This window comes from Moschus berezovskii, chromosome X (genome assembly GCF_049115385.1).
Source record: "Moschus berezovskii isolate FMDL1 chromosome X, NW_MosBer_1.0, whole genome shotgun sequence".
Taxonomy (NCBI): Eukaryota; Metazoa; Chordata; class Mammalia; order Artiodactyla; family Moschidae; genus Moschus; species Moschus berezovskii.
Genome location: NC_142488.1, coordinates 100269251 through 100288697, shown reverse-complemented (window position 1 = coordinate 100288697; position 19447 = coordinate 100269251). Strand labels below are relative to the sequence as shown.

The 19447-nt window shown below is 46.6% G+C and overlaps 1 protein-coding gene across 8 annotated transcripts in view; it reads right to left on the bottom strand.

The window, feature by feature from the left end:
• TMEM164 (transmembrane protein 164) overlaps positions 1-19447 on the bottom strand; it is a 244608-nt gene that overhangs the window by 75035 nt on the left and 150126 nt on the right. The gene's annotated exons all lie outside the window — the stretch shown is intronic.

The following is a 19447-nucleotide window of genomic DNA, read 5'->3' as shown; positions in this document are numbered from 1 at the left end:
GGACTTCAACATATGAATTTCAGGGTTGGACACACATATTAAGTCCATGACAAAGAATTACTCAGTTAACCTACAAAACTGTGAAAAATAATATGTCATTGTTTTAAGCTACTAAGTTTGGGGCATGCTATACAACACTAGGTAAAGAGCACTCCCACCTCTCCAAAAAAGCAATAAACAAGCACAAAACCTCTTCTCCTAGCCTTCCTTATCTTCATAAATGGCACGCCATTTAAGTTACTCAGGTCAAAAACCTTAGAGTTACCTGTGAGTCCTCTCTCTCACATCCCACATCTGATCCATCAGCAAATCCTATTGGCTCTACCTTCTGTATGTATCTGGAATCCAATGAGTTTTCTCCGCCTCTACTGTTAGTGCTCAAGCCACTGGCATCTCCTTCCTCCTTTATTACAAACATTACTTACAGATCTCCCTACTTCTACCCTGTGCCCTTACAGGATAGTCAAATTTCAGCATAGCAACTAGGTGATCCCTTGAAAGACAAACTCAGATCATGTCAGTCCTCTGCTCAAAACCCTCCAATGGCCTCCCATTTCCCTAAGAAGAAAATGTCAAGTTCTTAATGGTCTATGACACTCTGGATATGATTTGTCCCTCACCTATATCAACTCTCTGACCGCCTCTCCTACTACTTTCCCCTTCCTTCACATGGCTCTAGACACACTGACCAACTTGCTATTGTTAGAATACTCTAGAAAGACTCCTGGCTCTGGGTCTTTACACTCATTATTTTCTCTGCTTTGTATACTCTTCCAGATATCCAGAAACCTGCAAGCCTTTGCTCACATGTCATATTCTCAGCATGGCCGTCCTTCACTCTCCCCACCCACTCAGCAGCACTATGCCCCTTACCTGCTTGAACTCTGCCTCTATACACTTAACATCATCTGACTTGCTATATATTTTCCCTATTGCTATTTATTTACTTCTTTACTGTCTCCTCCCACAAGAGAACGTAAGCTCCGTGAAAGCAAGAATATGTATTCCGTTTACTCGCTGCTTTATCCTCACAAGTGCCTAACACCAAGTAAGGGGTTCAACTCCTATTTGCCGAAAGAATGAAGCAGTGGCCTAGTATGTTCAAGAACTTTATATCGTTGAGTCTCAATGGACTATCAAGTGGCTACAGAGGCATAAACAGGAGATGAGGCCCAGTTCTTTAAGAAGTCTTTTCGCAACACTGGAGAAGGGAATGGCAACCCACTCCAGTATTCTTGCCTGGAAAATCCCATGGACAGAAGAGCCTGGCAGGATACAGTCCATGGGGTCTCAAAGAGTTGGACATGACTGATCAGCTTCCACTTTGCAACATTAGATATATTGAACTTTACAAATCACCTTGAGATCCAGTTAAAAGGTGGGCTCTGAGGCAGTCTAGGGTGGGGGCTGGAGACTCTGCATTTCTAACTCCCATGTGCTGCTGGTCCTCAGACTTATCCTTTACATGGTAAGGGACAGGCTCCTCATCTGGCTGCTGATTGAAATAGGATGAGATGAGAGGCAGGGAGACCAGTATTGAAGATGCTGTAATAGACCAAGTCAAGGATGATCAGATCTGAACTAAATAAAATAGGAGGTGTGTTATGTCCTAAGTTGCTTCAGTTGTGTTCAACTCTTAGCAATGCTGTGGACTATAGCCCGCCAGGCTCCTCCATCCATGGATTTCCTAGGCAAGAATACTGGAGCGAGTTGCCATTTCCTTCTCCAGGGGATCTTCCTGACCCAGGGATCAAATCTCCTCTCCTGTATTGACAGGTGGGCTCTTTACCACTAGTACCACCTGGGAAGCCCAAAATAGGAGTAGTAGGAATGAATTTGAGAAATGATCAGATCCAATTGATTGGATTGGATGGGATGGGGGTGGTAAAAGGCCAATGATTAGATTTCTGGTGTGGGTGGTGGTACCACTCAGCGGGATGGGGATCATCGGAGAAGATGTAGATTTGGGGATAGGGGACAAAACGACAAGTCTATGCCATGCCATCTTTGCTGCCCTCTAAATGAGAAACCTTCATTTCTTTGCTTTTTTGGGGGGGGGGCCACACCGCATGTGGGATCTTAGTTCCCCAACCAGGGATCGAAGCCATGGTCCCTGCATTGGAAGCATGGAGTCCTAACCACTGGACCCCCAGGGAAGTCCCAGAACCTTCACTTTTAGTTTCTGCCATAGTTACCCAGAAGACCGATGATCATGGATGTGTGATTTCCTATCCTCGGCCATTGAGTACAGGCCCAAGTCAGGACTCCCACCATTTCGGCACCGGATCAAATGAACTGTACCCTCTAGACTGCTTATATAGGGGGAGGTGGAGATTGTCCAAAGTTGGGGGGGGGTCCATGTGGAAGGTCAACTTGGTTGACCTTTTTATCCTGAGGGGTTGGAGAGCCCACTCTGGCTAGGCCTCACCCTCAAATGCCCAGTGGGCCACTTAGCCCATGGTGAAGGCACATAAAAACCCACCTTCACCCATGAGGATCAGAAAGCCAGCCCTCCGCCAAAAGCAGACTGAGGACCTGGAGCTGGCAAAGACTTCAACAGGGGGACCTGACCTAGCAGACAAGCACTGGAGTCCAGAGACCCAGCTTCTGTGAGACCTGCTGTGTGGATCAAAGCCTCAGAGCCCTGCTGGGGGAAATCTAATCTCAGGCTTTCCGTACCTTACAGGAGCATGTACGGACAGAAAAGCTAAAGGAGCACAGAGATATTTTAGGGGAAAAGTACTATTTAAACACAAGCCCCACTATGCCTCACACACGTTCTACAGTTAGTACTGGCTGGGTCTCTGGTGAGCTTTCAGCAAGGGGAAGCCAGCTCTTGGATCATTTGACACAATGAGGCTACACCTTCCATCTGTATCAGAATCCCCTGGCTGCTGCTGCTGCTGCTAAGTCGCTTCAGTTGTGTCCAACTCTGTGCGGCCCCATAGATGGCAGCCCACCAGGCTCCCCGATCCCTGAGATTCTCCAGGCAAGAACACTGGAGTGGGTTGCCATTTCCTTCTCCAATAGAATCCCCTGGAGGGCTTGTTAAAAGGCATCTTTGCTGGGTCCCACCCAGGACTTTCTGATTCAGTAGGTCTGAGGTGGGGCCTAGAATCCAGAATCTGAGAATTCACATTCGCATTTCTAATACATTCTCTGATTAGGCTGCTAGTCCCAAGACCACACGATGACAACCCCTGTCCTAGAGAACCTGTGGAAAATGTAGATTCCTGGGCTCTGTACCAGAGACTAGAATCCAGGAGATGTGGATGTGTCCTGGAATTCCCATCCTAGTAACAAGCACCTCAATTCTGAGGTGGCTCAGGGGTAAACAATCTGCCTGCCAATACAAGAGACATGGGCTTCCCCACTAGCTCAGCAGTAAAGAATCCACCTGCAAGTCTGGAGCTGCAGGAGACATGGGTTCGATCCCTGGGTCGGGAAGATCCCCTGGAGGAAGGCATGGCAACACAGAATACTCCAGTATTCTTGCCTGGGAAATCCCATGGGCAGAGGAGACTGGCAGGCTGCAGTCCATGGGGTCGCAAAGAATAGGACACAACTGAGCGCCTGAACAACAAGAAGCACATCAGGTGATTCTGATGCTGAGTCTTCCAACCACGCTGCCTGAGGAGGGATTCTGGAGCTGGAAGACGTACCAAGAGATCGAGGGAAAGCTACCAGTGTGGGGGGCCATGGTCTGGCCAGATGTGAGGAGCAGTATCTCCTGGAAGCTGATAAAATTAAGGCAGGAAATACTTGACTTAATCCACGGCTACCACAAAGCACTCCTGAGCCCCAAATACTTCCTCTTCAGCAGGGAAAGTCTTACAGTCTTCAGAAACTCACCTACCCACCCTCCTCAACAGGGCTCAACCCAGGGCCAATTTCTCAGATTCCGCACTCTTCCCTCACTCAAAAAACCCCTCAGGAGACTTCAGAATCCACCCGAATCCCTTAGCCTTTCCCCTGCCCCTCACCCCATCAGCCAAGTGGAACTGAGAAGCCAGTGAAAGAGAAATTTCTCAGCATCCTAAAGCTAGACAGACAAGCAGGGTAGCAAGCTAACCTGGGGTAAGGAAGAAACAAAGGACGCCACCTGGAACCGAGGGTGGTATGAAACCTGGGGACATCACAGGCCAAAGTGCTCTTGCTTTAACTGTCCTAGAAGCTAGCACGGGGCTGTATTACGGGTCTCATCTTGCAAAAGATAAGTGTAAAGTTTGTATCAAACAACATGGGAGTTCCCACATTCCAGTTTCCTGTGTGTGTGTGCTCAGTCACATCCAACTATTTGAGCCCCATGGACTGTAATCTGCCAGGCTCCTCTGTCTGTGGGATTCTCCAGGCAAGAATACTGGAGTGGGTTGCCAGGCCTTCCTCCTCCAGGGAATCTTCCCAAGTTATGGATCGAACCCACATCTCTTATATCTGCTGCATTGACAGATGGTTCTTTAGCACTAGCGCCACCTGGGATGTTCTTGGGAAGCCTGAGATGTCCCCAAAGGACACAAGATTCCCTTGGACTTCAAAAGAACCTTGTCACCTCGTGTCAAGCCTTAGCGTCCACTGTTCCAAGTCTGAAACAAGAGCGCCCTCTAGTGAAAGATATAGGAGTTTCCAAACAGCCTGAAGGCAGGGCTTGCTAGCTTTCCTGTGCTTGGCTGGGTACATGAGTACACTGACGAATCCCTTCTCAGAACCAAGTTTTACACGCATAAAATAAAAGGCAGAGGGCTACCAAAGAAGCCAATGACATTAAGAGACGATTATCAAAATATTTAAACAGATTTTTAATACAGTACTTATGCTTCTTTACTAATGTGTTTACTAATAAGAGCTGCTGCTGCTGCTGCTGAGTCACTTCAGTCGTGTCCGACTCTGTGTGACCCCTTAGACAGAAGCCCACCAGGCTCCCCCGACCCTGGGATTCTCCAGGCAAGAACACTAGCAGCTACTATAATTTCAAAGTAGGGATGAGCATAAACAGCATTCTGAGCTGTCTGCCGCAAGTGTAACATGATAGGAAGCCATCTGCGATTGCTATTGACAACAAAGTCACAGGTAGGATTCATCCCTATATTCATGTGCTGCGTTTCTGCTGGAGGTTAGTGAAAACAAAGATGTGATTATTTTTCTCATCCAAGTTAATGGATCGCTTAATTCCTACTTGTGGATCCCAGGTTAAGACACCGTGCTTAGATGAAAACTGCCACAACGAACCAACCAAAGAACCCCCACAAGGATGGAGAAGAGGAAGTTCCCAGAGCGGGGAGTTGTGCCAGCCCCACAGGTCCTCAAGCTGGCTGTCATCCAAGCCATCCCGCTGGAAACCCAGAGAAACCCAAGATGGTGGCCCCACCAGCGTCAACTGCCTCTGAACCTGCCACCTGTGCACAGAATGGCCCCTCCACCTCTCCACCCCCAGGAGACCTGGCTCTTAGAATCCAGAGCAGGATCAACACCAAAGCTGCAAGTTCTTGCCCAGCCCTGCCGACACTGAGGTGCTGGGTGCCTGCTCAGCTGACATTAAAACAGCCCATTTTCATTGTTCCTTGGATGACCCTTCTCTCAACCCAGATGTTCCGCTCCTGCACTCGAGCTGCGGAGTCCTCCTGGACAGAACTGGGTGACCAGACAGACTAGTACTGGAAGAACGCAAGGAAACGTTTCAGGGGGAACCCCCTCAGTGCTGGCCACCAACCAGAAGGTTGAAGACGAGCTACACTGTCCAACGCAGCAGTAGCTGTTTCCACTGCAATTCAAGTTTGTTAAATGCAGAAACCCCCTAGTCCTAGCTCTTCAGCTGCACTATCCATATTTCATCTGCTCAGAAGACACCTGGAGCTGGTGGCTGCCATGATGAACAGAGCGGATATAGAACATCTCTTTTATCACAGCATATTCCACTGGAAAGCATTGGAACAACCTAGACTTATCTCCTCCCATTTCCCACAGCACTTACTCCTCTTGTCATTACCCTTCTCAGCCTACCATCAAGCCTTTTCGTCCTCAGCAGCTGTCATCACCTTGTAAATCATCCATTTCTCTTTCTCTCAGTGCCTTCAATGCACCCTCTCACAACCAGCCTTCATCTTGGCACCTGAAGGTGCCCAGCCGTAGGCAGAGAGGAAGGGGAGGAGGGAAAAGCGGGGGAGAGGGGCCCTTCCCTTGGCTCTGCAAAGCCCTTCATCCCTCCTTCCTTAACACGCTTAACCACCTCCTTCCCATCCCTTCTCCAGTGGCCTTACTTCCCCTGAATCCTCTGAAACAATGAGGCACTCTGGAGTCACCAATCCTTTCATGACAATTTCTCCTGCCTTAGCTACCAGGAAAACCAGCCACTCTTCCTGTTGCTCTGATGATTCCTGCCATCTCCTTACATTCTTCTTCCTGTCTATTTACCGGTTGATGTCCCCCAAGGCCTTTTTCTAAGTCCTAATTCTTCCCCACCTACACAGTTAGCCTGAATCATGTTTACATCTACTATTTTGATACCAAAGATATCGAAGTCCGCCTCCAGCCCAGACTCCCCTGAAGAGCTCCAGAATGTTCCACCCAACTGCCTCCTAGACATCTTAGTCTGATGAGCCTAGAAGTACCTTAAACTCAAGTAAAATCATCTTTCTCCTTAAAATATGCTCCATCCTTCTGAGTTCCCTCTCCATGAGGGGCACTCAATCCCCCAATCCCACCATGACTAACCAGACCAATATCCTGGGACCTCAGAGGACTTTATCCTCTCCCTGGCTTCAAACACTAGTAATTTAGCGATCATTAATTTAAATTCAAATAAAACATCACCTTAATTATCTTCATCTCCTGAAATGATGAAAAGACAAGACTGCCACCTAGTGGCTAAACACAGATTAAACAATTAGATACAGAATTCTTAAAAGTGTAAGGAACTTTCAGGAAAATGTGCCTGAGGTCGCCTAGGAAAGTCAGACATAGATCCAGAGAGGAGGGAGCTCCTTTGAGCTAATTTGTAGGGGAGGACACAGACTTTGCCAGGCCCAAGTAGAGAAGCTGGTGTGTCTATGCGGCGGGGGGCGGGGGAGGGGAGGTGGGGGGCGGCAAGAGTGGAAGCAGGCGGGGCTTTGAAAGTAAGGTAATGGGAGCTGAAGTCTAAGTGATGGGAAGTGAGGTCAAAGAGACTGGCAAGTGTCAGACTGTGAACAGTCTCGAATGCCCATAAGGGAGGAGTTTGGTCTTTATCCTGCATGAGAATTTGAAGCAGTGCAGAGAATTCTGATCACATTTGCTTTCTTTAGAAAGGTATTCTGGAGACTGGACAGTAGGCAGATTGGGTGGGAGGTAGGGGTGATCAGGGAGGTGGGGGCAGGGAGATGAGACAAGAAACAGTACTAGTCCCAGCAATGGAGTCTGAGACCCTGCGCTAGGGGTGGTGGGGACAGAGAGGAACGTCCAGTGTGCAAGCATTTTGAGAATGTGGACCCTCAGAACTTCTGAACTGATCGGTACTGGGGGTGAGGCAGTCGAGGGGATCCAGGAAGCTGGCAGGAGTTTTGGCTTCAGCACTAAGATAAGAAGTAGAAGAGGAGGGAGAAGAACAGGTTGGAAGGAGGAGCACGGAACTGAGGCGGCTGATCACAGACATCTCCTCAGGCCTGCAGTCAGAGGTGCAGACGGGGAACGCCAGGACCTCTGAGACAGGCAGGGCAAAGGAGCCCAAGGAGAAATAGCCAGAGAAGGAGGATAACCAGGAGACAGGGGAGGCGTGGGCTTCAAAGGAGGAACAGACATCTAAAAGCAGGGGTGTCAGCAAAGGCAAGTCCACGGACAGACGCTCTGCATGGGCAAGGCTGTGGCTTCAGAAGTCAGCAAGGCACAACCTGACCCCAAGAACCCACAGTATACTTGGAAGATAAGATTTGAAATTAACAATAGGCAGTGAAGTGGCTAAAAATAATAACAGCAACAGTAATAATACCAGAAAAATAGAACATACAGCTTACCATGTGTCAGGACCTTTACATATGTGAGCTCACTGATCCGTCACAACATACCTACCAATCCCCATTTTACAAATAAGAAAATATGCAGATGGGTGAAGGCACCAGCCCAAGGGCCAAAACCAGGTTTTGAACCCAGTCTGTCCAAACCTAGCAACTACCTGTAGTGGTTTCAAATGCCAGTTTAAGCTCTAGTGCAGGGGTGCTAACCTCTGTGGTGCCACAAATTTCTTGGGCACTTTGGGGCTCTGACTCAAAATGAAGCTGCTAAGTATAAAAAATAAAAAGATCCAGGGTCATGAAAGAAAACAAAACACTATCAAAATACAGTTATTAAAATACTTTTAAAAACTGTTTTTAAATGTTGAGGTAATGATGAAGTACAAATGATTTTGCAAGATATCTGAGCAGTTGAAACAAGCAGAAAGTATCTGATTTATATTAATGACAACATGCCAATGAGTGCAAATACAATCCAAGGACTGTGGGCTGCCGTGATTCAGAACGGAAGGAAATACTACATTTCAGCTGGAGTTAATACAAATGAAGATGTGATTCTCCCCCGACCCGTACTCCCCGTATCATGGACCCCATAAGTCTAGTGAACTTCGTGCAGATTCAATCAGCTCAACATTGCAGTATGAAGCCCTTACCGAGTGCTTAGTCCATGGAAAGTGCACAATAAATGTTAGCTTGTAAGATGTCTAACAGAATACGGGCAATGTGCAGTGTGTGGATATACACTCTTTCATTCAGTCTGGAAATATGAAGAACAAGAGAATAATTTCTGTCCTTGGGGTGATGGGCATGTAAACAGACACTGAAACCAAACCACTAACATAGCAAAAGAAAATAAGGGGTATTTTTTAATGACCTTAGAGTTAAGGAAGGGATTCTCTAGTCATGACTCAAAATTCAGAAGCCGTGAAATAATAGATACATTACACAGAAATATAAACATCTTACATGGCAAAAATAAATCATGAGCAAAGCCACCCTGGTGGCTCAGATGGTAAAGAATCTGCCTGCAATGCAAGAGATCTGGGCTCAATCACTGGGTTGGGAAGATCCCCTAGAAGAGGACATGGCAACCCACTCCAATATTCTTGTCTGGAGAACCCCCATGAACAGAGGAGTCTGGTGGGCTACAGACCATGGGGTCACAAAGAGTCAGAAATGACTGAGCGACTAATACTTTCACTTTAAAGTTATAAAACAGATGACGAAAGTGGGGGAAATCTCTTCAGGTGTATTACAAAAAACGAAAGAGCTCCCAGGATTCAATTTTGTATTAAAAAAAAATCAACACGAGAATAATGAGTGCGTGAGAGGAACACATAATTCAAGGGCAAGGAAATCGAACGCCAATTGAAACACGCATAACGAGGCTCGGCCCGACTCAGAGTAAGAGAAATTCAAATGAAAAGTGGATCAATATGCCATTAGTTTTACCCATCAGATGGGAAAAAAGTGGAAAGTTTGGAAATATACTCCTTTGGTGAGGCTGTGTGGAAACAGACACTCTTCCACATTGCTAAGAAACATTTAAATTGATAGAACTTTTGGGGGTTTGGAATTACCCATCAAATTTACAAACACATATACTCTCTAATTCAGCAGTTCCACTTAGGGGGATTTATCCTTTAGATACCCCTGCATACCTGGAAGATGGTATTATAGGTTCAAGGTCATTCGGCACAGTGTTATTTATATTAGCAATAGGCTGGAAACAAACTGAATGTCTACCAAGAAGAGATGGAATAAATAAGAGTGTTGTAGTCTTGTGTCTAAAAGCCACGCAAGTTGAGTTCAAATACTGGGTCAGCTACTTACTCTCTGAATACCAGTTTCCTCATCTACAAAACAGAGGTAACAGTAACACCTACCTGAAGGACTGTGGTGGGGATTCAATGGGTTAATGTTATGTGAAGAGCTTGAAACAACGTCTGGCGCCTGTCACAGAGGGGCTTTGGAAAGGTGGATTGAAAAGGGTCAGGTAACCTTTTATTTCTCTTATTAAAGAAGAGTTGATACAGTATCATACAAGTTTCAGGTGTACAATGTGTGTGTGCTTAGTCACGTCTGACTCTGTGTGACCCTATGGACTGTAGCCCGCCAGGCTCCTCTGTCCATGGGATTCTCCAGGCAAGAATACCGGAGTGGGTTGCCATATGCTCCTGTAAAAACATGCCCCTTTCCTTCAGAGTACGGAGGTCAATTCTAACTAAATATTCATTTGTGTGATTATTCAATTCACACCCGGCTGCTCCCACAACATTATGAATTCTATGAGGGGAGGGGTGGGATGGGGTCTGATTTTCACTCATCTGCTGCTGCTAAGTCATTTCAGTCGTGTCCGACTCTGTGTGACCCCATAGACGGAAGCCCACCAGGCTCCCCCGTCCCTGGGATTCTCCAGGCAAGAACACTGGAGTGGGTTGCCATTTCCTTCTCCAATGTGTGAAAGTGAAAAGTGAAAGTGAAGTTGCTCAGTTGTGTCCGACCCTTAGCGACCCCACGGACTGCAGCCCACCAGGCTCCTCCATCCATGGGATTTTCTAGGCAAGAGTACTGGAGTGGCTTGCCATTGCCTTCTCCATTTCACTCATCAGGGCGTCCCAATGGCCAGCATAGAGCCTGGTGAGAAAGAAGGCGCATAAAAATACGCTGCTATGGTTTGAATGTCTGTGTCACTGAAAATTCACGTGGTAAAATTCCAACCTTCCAACGTGAAGGTATTGGGGGCTGGGACCTTTGGGAGGTGCTTAAGCCACGAGAGTGGAGCCTGGGAAGTCTGAGATAAAGTTACCAGCACGGTCACCTTCGGCCCCTAAAAGGATCCCTCGTCCCATCTACCATGTGAGGTCACAAAAAGAAGGGGCCAGCTGTGAATCAGGAAGAGGGGCCTCACAAGAAGGTGAGCACACTGGTGACTTTATCTCGGACTTCCCAGCCTCCAGAACTGTGAGCGATAAGTTTCTCTTGTTTGTAAGCTACCCAGTCAGTAGTATTTGCTTGTGGCAGTCCAAATGGATGAAGATATATGTGTTAGATGCATGGATGAAACAGATGCAGGGGTAGAGATTCTAGCTGGAGTGACTGAGTGGTGCCATCTGTCAAAAACCACAGGGAGAGAAGCAGGGCTGACGGGAAGATGAGTGCACGCAGGTAGGCGAAGCGGTGGTGTGCTTGACACATTCAGGAAGAGATGCTGGAGTGAACCACGTGAAAAGGAACCTCCTAAGATTAAGGGCTGCCGAGGGCGACCTCACGGCCATCACAGCACGGGCTGGTAGCTAAATTGCGTAAGCACGTGAGACCACAACAGGACTAGCAGAGCAAGAGGTGAGCCCAGAACAGAACTCTGGGGAAATCAACACCTCAGAGGACAGAGAACTCCTGCAAGAGACTTGGGAAGGCATGAATGGTGAGATGGGGATGGAGTGGGGGCGGATACTGGAAGCCCTGAGAGTAGAGTATTCCAAAACGGAGTGGTCAACAACGTCCAGTGTAGCGAAGAGTCCAGGCAGGATAAAGCCTGAGAGACAGTCACCATATATGGTCACACAGTTGTTGGAAATTTTTAGAAAAGCTGTTTCCATAAAGAGGTGGGCAGTGAGGTAGATGTCTGATGGCGATGTTCTGATGAATAAAAATAACTGAGAGGAGGGCTCATCAGATGCAAACAAGTGTCACTCAAAGTTATGTCCTATTCATGACATGATTTCAAGTGGTAAATACACAAACATTTTTTTAACTTAAAAGTGATATATTTAAAGTATATTAAAATAGGACTTCCTTGGTGGTCCAGTGGTTAAGAATCCACCTGCCAATGCAGAGGACATGGTGTCAATCCCTGGTTTGGGAAGATTCCACACGCCGTGGAGCAACTAAGCCTATACCCTGCAACTACTGAGCCTGCAATCAAGAGTCCATGAGCTGCAAGTACTGAGTCCATGAGCTGCAATTACTGAAGCCTGTGCACCCTAGAGCATGTGTTCCGCAACAAGAGAAGCCACCTCAATTCAAAGCCTGCACACTGCGACTAGTGAAAGCCCGGGCACAGCAAGTGAAGACTCACCACAGCCAAAAATAAATAAAATTTTAAAAGGTGTATTAAAATAATGAGTGTACTGAATCCAGGATTTCACAGAGTATCCAGCTTCTCTAAAAAACAAATATATCTTAGGAAAAAAATGAATAGATCTAATATTACATACATAATAATACAGGTGAATACACGGATAAGGCAAAAAATATTATGTCCTAAGAACTGAAATTTAGGAAATATAGTTTGGACTACTTGATGATGTGAGGGGAGGATAAGAGATATAGTTATGTGGAGTTAGTTTTTTAGACTAGGGAAGACTTTAGTATCCTGAAAAGCCAGTAGTGAAGCACTGAAAATCCAAGCACTGATAAACAAGTGATCAATTGAGGGATAGAGGGTCCATGAGACTAACAGTAGGCACTGGGATTGGACACTAATCTGAGTGCAAGGGACAAGGGAGTGAGACATGCTCACGAACTGGTAAAGGGAAAGTTCCAGTAACTTGTCATGGTGGTACAGCTGATTTGCAGAAAAGGGGAGGTTACAAGAAGCACAGATTTGTGTCAAAGAAAAGGACATAAATGCTTATGATCTCGGAAGAGTTTTAGGGGAAAGCAAGGTCCTGAAAGGGGCACAGAAGTCACTACAATTAACAAGCTCACACACTGAGAAGCTGGGGGTGGGATGAGCAGTCCTCACCGGAAGGTTCTCAGGATGCTGGCTAGAGCTGTACTGAAAATAGTGAGAGCCATGGGTTAAAGGTACCTAGGAATGCAGGGGAAGTGACCAAGAGGTTCGAATGGTGGTGATAATCAAAGAAAGAGGTAAAGAGGATGGTAAAGAAAAAAGCACCCACACATAAGGCAGAGACGAAATAATGGTCTAGAAGAGACAGTGGAGAGATGGGTGGCATGTGGGGCTGAGCAGAGACAACAGCCTCAGAGGGTTTCAGGCCAGAGATGGGAGGACTTTGTGTTCTGTGAAGAGCTGAGGGTGGGGTTATAAAACATGTAGTTTGACATTTCAGAGCTAACAGGAAAGGAAACAGAAACAAAGAGTGTGGCTGGAGGAAGGAGGAAGAAAAGAGCAGCGTGGACAGGGGAGGCCACGTTTACTGCGAAGGTGCCGACTGGCTGTAGCAATGAGGAGACAGGGATCCCACTAAGCAGGACCTCACCTTGCAGGGACACAGGGCTCCCTGGCATGGCGGGCACTGGAGAGAAGAGCCAGTCTGGCCTTGGGTAAAAGCTTCTGAACCACATTTCTAGAAAATTACAAGACTTCTATTAGGGAAGAGAAGCCCCAAACTCTCAGCTTTTTGGTTTCCAGGAAATCCTCTTCCCCCTGTTCACTCCAGTTCCATGGCCCCTCTGCAAGGCCTACATCAGGCTCGTAGTAAGGTGAAACAACATCAGGAAAAATCCAGATGTTTTCCCCAAATGCTCATGATTTCCCCCAAGTGAACAGCAGATGGCAGCAAAGAGCCGGAAAGGGAGCCGAGAGCGTGCAAGAACCCAGGGAAGGTAGAAAGGCTTCAGAAATCCTGTGACACGCTCAGTTGTGTCTGTGCTCTCAGACAGGCACTCTGTGTGGAAGGACTGGGCCTGTCTGGTTCGTCTCTGATTCCCTGGCACAAATCCTCTGAACACAGTAGGTGTCGAACAAGCACAGGCATACCTCGGAGTTACTGCAGGTTCGGTTCAAGACCACTGCCATAAGGCAAGTCATATGGATTTTTTGGTTTCTCAGTACATATCAAGGTTACGTTTATACTATGCTGAAGAAGAACCAAAGAGCTTCTTGTTCAAAGTGAAAGGAGAGAGTGAAAAAGTTGGCTTAAAACTTGACATTCAGAAAACTAAGATCATGGCATCTGGTCCCATCACTTCATGGGAAATAGATGGGGAAACAATGGAAACAGTGAGAGACTTTATTTTTGGGGGCTCCAAAATCACTGCAGATGGTGACTGCAACCATGAAATTAAAAGACGCTTACTCCTTGGAAGAAAAGCTATGACCAATCTAGAGAGCATATTAAAAAGCAGAGACATTACTTTGCCAACAAAGGTCCGTCTAGTCAAAGCTATGGTTTTTCCAGGAGTCATGTATGGATGTGAGAGTTGGACTATAAAGACAGCTGAGTGCCGAAGAATTGATGCTTTTGAACTGTGGTGCTGGAGAAGACTCTTGAGAGTCCTTGGACTGCAAGGAGATCCAACCAGTCCATCCTAAAGGAAATGAGTCCTGAATATTCATTGGAAAGACTGATGCTAAAGCTGAAACTCCAATATTTTGGCCACCTGATGTGAAGAACTGACTCACTGGAAAAGACCCTGATGCTGGGAAAGATTGAAGGTGGGAGGAGAAGGGGACGACAGAGGATGAGATGGGTAGATGGCATTGGCAACTCAATGGACATGAGTTGGAGTAAGCTCTGGGAGTTGGTGATGGCCAGGGAGGCCTGGCGTGCTGGGGTCGCAAAGAGTCGGACACGACTGAGAGACTGAATTGAACTGATTCTGCAGTCTATTAGGTGTGCAACAGCATTATGGCTTAAAAAACGAATAAACTATTTTCTAACAAAGATATATACATTGCTTTTATGTTTTATACAAAACATGCCTAGGACAGCATCCTGCACACAGAAAACACTCAATGAAAAGTAGGCATTGATGGTTATACTGTGGTTGTTATTTCTGTTACTATCATTACTGCCTCTTTTCAAGGGCAGGCACCAGAGGAGAAGGGAAAGACTCAGGGACAGTGTGTGCATGCACAAATTGGATCTAACAGAGTGTATATGTATAAACTTGAATCCCTTTCTTAGCTAGAGAGACGCCGGCCCCGGCGGCGCAGACGCGACGCGAGAGACGCCGGCCCCGGCGGCGCAGACGCGACGCGAGAGACGCCGGCCCCGGCACAACGAACCACGCAAAGAGGTGCGGCCGTGAGGAGCTACCCCACGCCTGAGGCCAGGGCCGGCGGCCGAGAGGAGCTACCCCACGTTCAACAGGCGGTGGCTGCGCGGGCGCAGGAGGGCCGAGAGGAGATACTCTGCGTTCAAGGTCAGGAGGGGCGGCCTCGAGGAGATACCCCTCACCCAAGGTAAGGTACAGCGGCTGCACTTTGCTGGAGCGGCTGTGAAGAGATTTTCCACGACCAAGGTAAGAAAACCCAAATAAGACGGTAGGTATTGCTAGGGGGCACCAGAGGGCGGACAGACTGATATCATAATCACAGGAAACTAGCCAATCTGATCACATGGACCACAGCCGAATGTGGTCCACTGGAGAAGGGAATGGCAAACCACTTCAGTATACTTGCCTTGAGAACCCCATGAACAGTAACAAAGGGCAAAATGATAGGATACTGAATGAGGAATTCCCCAGGTCAGTAGGTGCCCAGTATGCTACTGGAGCTCAGTGGAGAAATAACTATAGAAGGAATAAAGGGATGGAGCAAAAGCAAAACCAATACCCAGTTGTGGATGTGACCAGTGATAGAAGCAAGGTCCGGTGCTGTAAAGAGCAGTATTGCATAGGAACCTGGAATGTTAGGTCCATGAATCAAGGCAAATTGGAAGTGGTCAAACAGGAGATGGCAAGAGTGAACGTTGACATTCTAGGAATCAGTGAATTAAAATGGACTGGAATGGGTGAATTTAACTCAGACGACCATTATATCTACTACTGTGGGCAGGAATCCCTTAGAAGAAATGGAGTAGCCATCATGGTCAACAAAAGAGTCCGAAATGCAGTACTTGGATGCAATCTTAAAAATGACAGGATGATTTCTGTTCGCTTCCAAGGCAAACCATTCAATATTACAGTAATCCAGGCCTATGCCCCAACGAGTAATGCTGAAGAAGCCGAAGTTAATCGGTTCTATGAAGACCTACAAGACCTTTTAGAACTAACACCCAAAAAAGATGTCCTTTTCATTATAGGGGACTGGAATGCAAAAGTAGGAAGTCAAGAAACACCTGGAGTAACTGGCAAATTTGGCCTTGGAGCACGGAATGAAGCAGGGCAAAGGCTAATAGAGTTTTGTCAAGAGAATGCACTGGTCATAGCAAACACCCTCTTCCAACAGCACAAGAGAAGACTCTACACATGGACATCACCAGATGGTCAACACCGAAATCAGATTGATTATATTCTTTGCAACCAAAGATGGAGAAGCTGTATACAGTTAGCAAAAACAAGACCAGGAGCTGACTGTGGCTCAGATCATGAACTCCTTATTGCGAAGTTCAGACTTAAATTGAAGAAAGTAGGGAAAACCACTAGACCATTCAGATATGACCTCAATCAAATCCCTTATGATTATACAGTGGAAGTGAGAAATAGATTTAAGGGACTAGATCTGATTGATAGAGTGCCTGATGAACTCTGGACGGAGGTTCGTGACATTGTAAAGGAGACAGGGACCAAGACCATCCCCATGGAAAAGAAATGCAAAAGAGCGAAATGGCTGTCTGAGGAGGCCTTACAAATAGCTGTGAAAAGAAGAGAGACGAAAAGCAAAGGAGAAAAGGAAAGATATAAGCATCTGAATGCAGAGTTCCAAAGAATAGCAAGGAGAGATAAGAAAGCCTTCCTCAGTGATCAATGCAAAGAAATAGAGGAAAACAACAGAATAGGAAAAACAAGAGAGCTCTTCAAGAAAATTAGAGATTCCAGAGGAACATTTCATGCAAAGATGGGCTCGATAAAGGACAGAAATGGTATGGACCTAACAGAAGCAGAAGATATTAAGAAGAGGTGGCAGGAATACACAGAAGAACTGTACAAAAAAGATCTTCACGACCAAGATAGTCACGATAACGTGATCACTGACCTAGAGCCAGACATCTTGGAATGTGAAGTCAAGTGGGCCTTAGAAAGCATCACTACGAACAAAGCTAGTGGAGGTGATGGAATTCCAGTTGAGCTATTTCAAGTCTTGAAAGATGATGCTGTGAAAGTGCTACACTCAATATGCCAGCAGATTTGGAAAACTCAGCAGTGGCCACAGGACTGGAAGAGGTCAGTCTTCATTCCAATCCCAAAGAAAGGCAATGCCAAAGAATGCTCAAACTACCGCGCAATTGCACTCATCTCACACGCTAGTAAAGTCATGCTCAAAATTCTCCAAGCCAGGCTTCAGCAGTATGTAAACCGTGAACTCCCAGATGTTCAAGCAGGTTTTAGAAAAGGCAGAGGCACCAGAGATCAAATTGCCAACATCCGCTGGATCATGGAGAAAGCAAGAGAGTTTCAGAAAAACATCTATTTCTGCTTTATTGACTATGCCAAAGCCTTTGACTGTGTCGATCACAATAAACTGTGGAACATTCTGAAAGAGATGGGAATCCCAGACCACCTGACCTGCCTCTTGAGAAACCTGTATGCAGGTCAGGAAGCAACAGTTAGAACTGGACATGGAACAACAGACTGGTTCCAAATAGGAAAAGGTGTACGTCAAGGTTGTATATTGTCACCTTGCTTATTTAACTTATATGCAGAGTACATCATGAGGAACGCTGGGCTGGAAGAAGCACAAGCTGGAATCAAGATTGCTGGGAGAAATATCAATAACCTCAGATATGCAGATGACACTACCCTTATGGCAGAAAGTGAAGAGGAACTCAAAAGCCTCTTGATGAAAGTGAAAGAGGAGAGTGAAAAGGTTGGCTTGAAGCTCAACATTCAGAAAACAAAGATCATGGCATCTGGTCCCATCACTTCATGGGAAATAGATGGAAAAACAGTGGAAACAGTGTCAGACTTTGTTTTTTTGGGCTCCAAAATCACTGCAGATGCTGATTGCAGCCATGAAATTAAAAGACGCTTGCTCCTTGGAAGGAAAGTTATGACCAACCTTGATAGTATATTAAAAAGCAGAGACATTACTTTGCCAACCAAGGTCCGTCTAGTCAAGGCAATGGTTTTTCCCGTGGTCATGTATGGATGTGAGAGTTGGACTGTGAAGAAGGCTGACCGCCGAAGAATCGATGCTTTTGAACTGTGGTGTTGGAGAAGACTCTTGAGAGTCCCTTATACTGCAAGGAGATCCAACCAGTCCATTCTAAAGAAGATCAATCCTGGATGTTCATTGGAGGGACTGATGCTAAAGCTGAAACTGCAATACTTTGGCCACCTCATGCGACGAGTTGACTCACTGGAAAAGACTCTGATGCTGGGAAAGGTTGGGGGCGGGAGGAGAAGGGGACGACGGAGAATGAGATGGCTGGATGGCATCACCGACTCTGTGGACATGAGTTTGAGTGAACTTCGGGAGTTGGTGATGGACAGGGAGGCCTGGCGTGCTGTGATTCATGGGGTCGCGGAGAGTCGGACACGACTGAGCGACTGAACTGAACTGAACTGATAGATTCAATAGAAGGCTGCAGTGGAGTCAGCCACTTCTAGAAAGTGTAGCTTCCCAGATGGGATTTTTTGAAGAGGTGGAAGAGGTAAAGGCTGCTGTCAGACCACTCTGACTCAGCCAAGCAACAGACTTTTATAATGCCTCAGAATACAAATAGTTTTAACAAATATCCGTGCACGTTTGGTCAGAACTTGCATCCCACACCTCAGGAACCATGAGCAGTGGGGGTCTGGAGCCCTGGGACAGCTTCTGGTCTGGTTCCCTTCAGAATGACTGTATCTCTGAGACTTACATATTATTAGGAAGCTCTTTCCTGAGAAATGGCATAGGTCACCTGGAAAGTCAGACTTCTCTTAAAGCTCAGTCAGGAAAAAGGGTGTGTTTAGAGCAAATTAAAAAGAAGTGCTCTTTGACAATGTGAGCCCCCATGTGGCAGCACAGGTAAAAACAGCCTCAAAGAATAGAGCTAGAAGACTCCTAATTGACAGAAAGCAGGGGGTCTTGACTCCATGGAGAGCAACAGTTTCCATCTGCCTACATGACTCCCAGTTGATGGGTACTTAAGGCTCCCTTGTGCTGGGAGTTCTTAAAAATTTGCTAGAATTCCTGAGTTAGAGGAAGCAGAACTTCCAAACCATCTCCCAGCAGGCTTTAGGGTCCATATGGCTTCATGGAATTTTTAATGTGATAGAAATGAAACCCCTGCTGCCCTGGGTGAGGTTAGTCTCCCAGCAAAGTCCCAGGAACCAAGATAGAGAGGCTGATGGCTCAGACTATAAGAGGTTGACTTCCAGGCATGGCGCCTTTCAGGAAGGTCAGAACATTAAGAAGGGGGAGTCTCACAACTAGTGTAGAATGAGTGAACTCCCCTTTCCTTTTGTCTAGCCCAACAGAAGGAGGGGATCATTTAAGGGTCGTTGTGAGGTCACAAATAGATCAGCCTCTTGACCAGGTCGGTGGTCTCTCCCTTTGATCAAATGAAGGTCTCCATGGTCTGTTTTACATGAAGGTCACTGCTCCTTCACCAGCGTTTTCCCTTAATCCC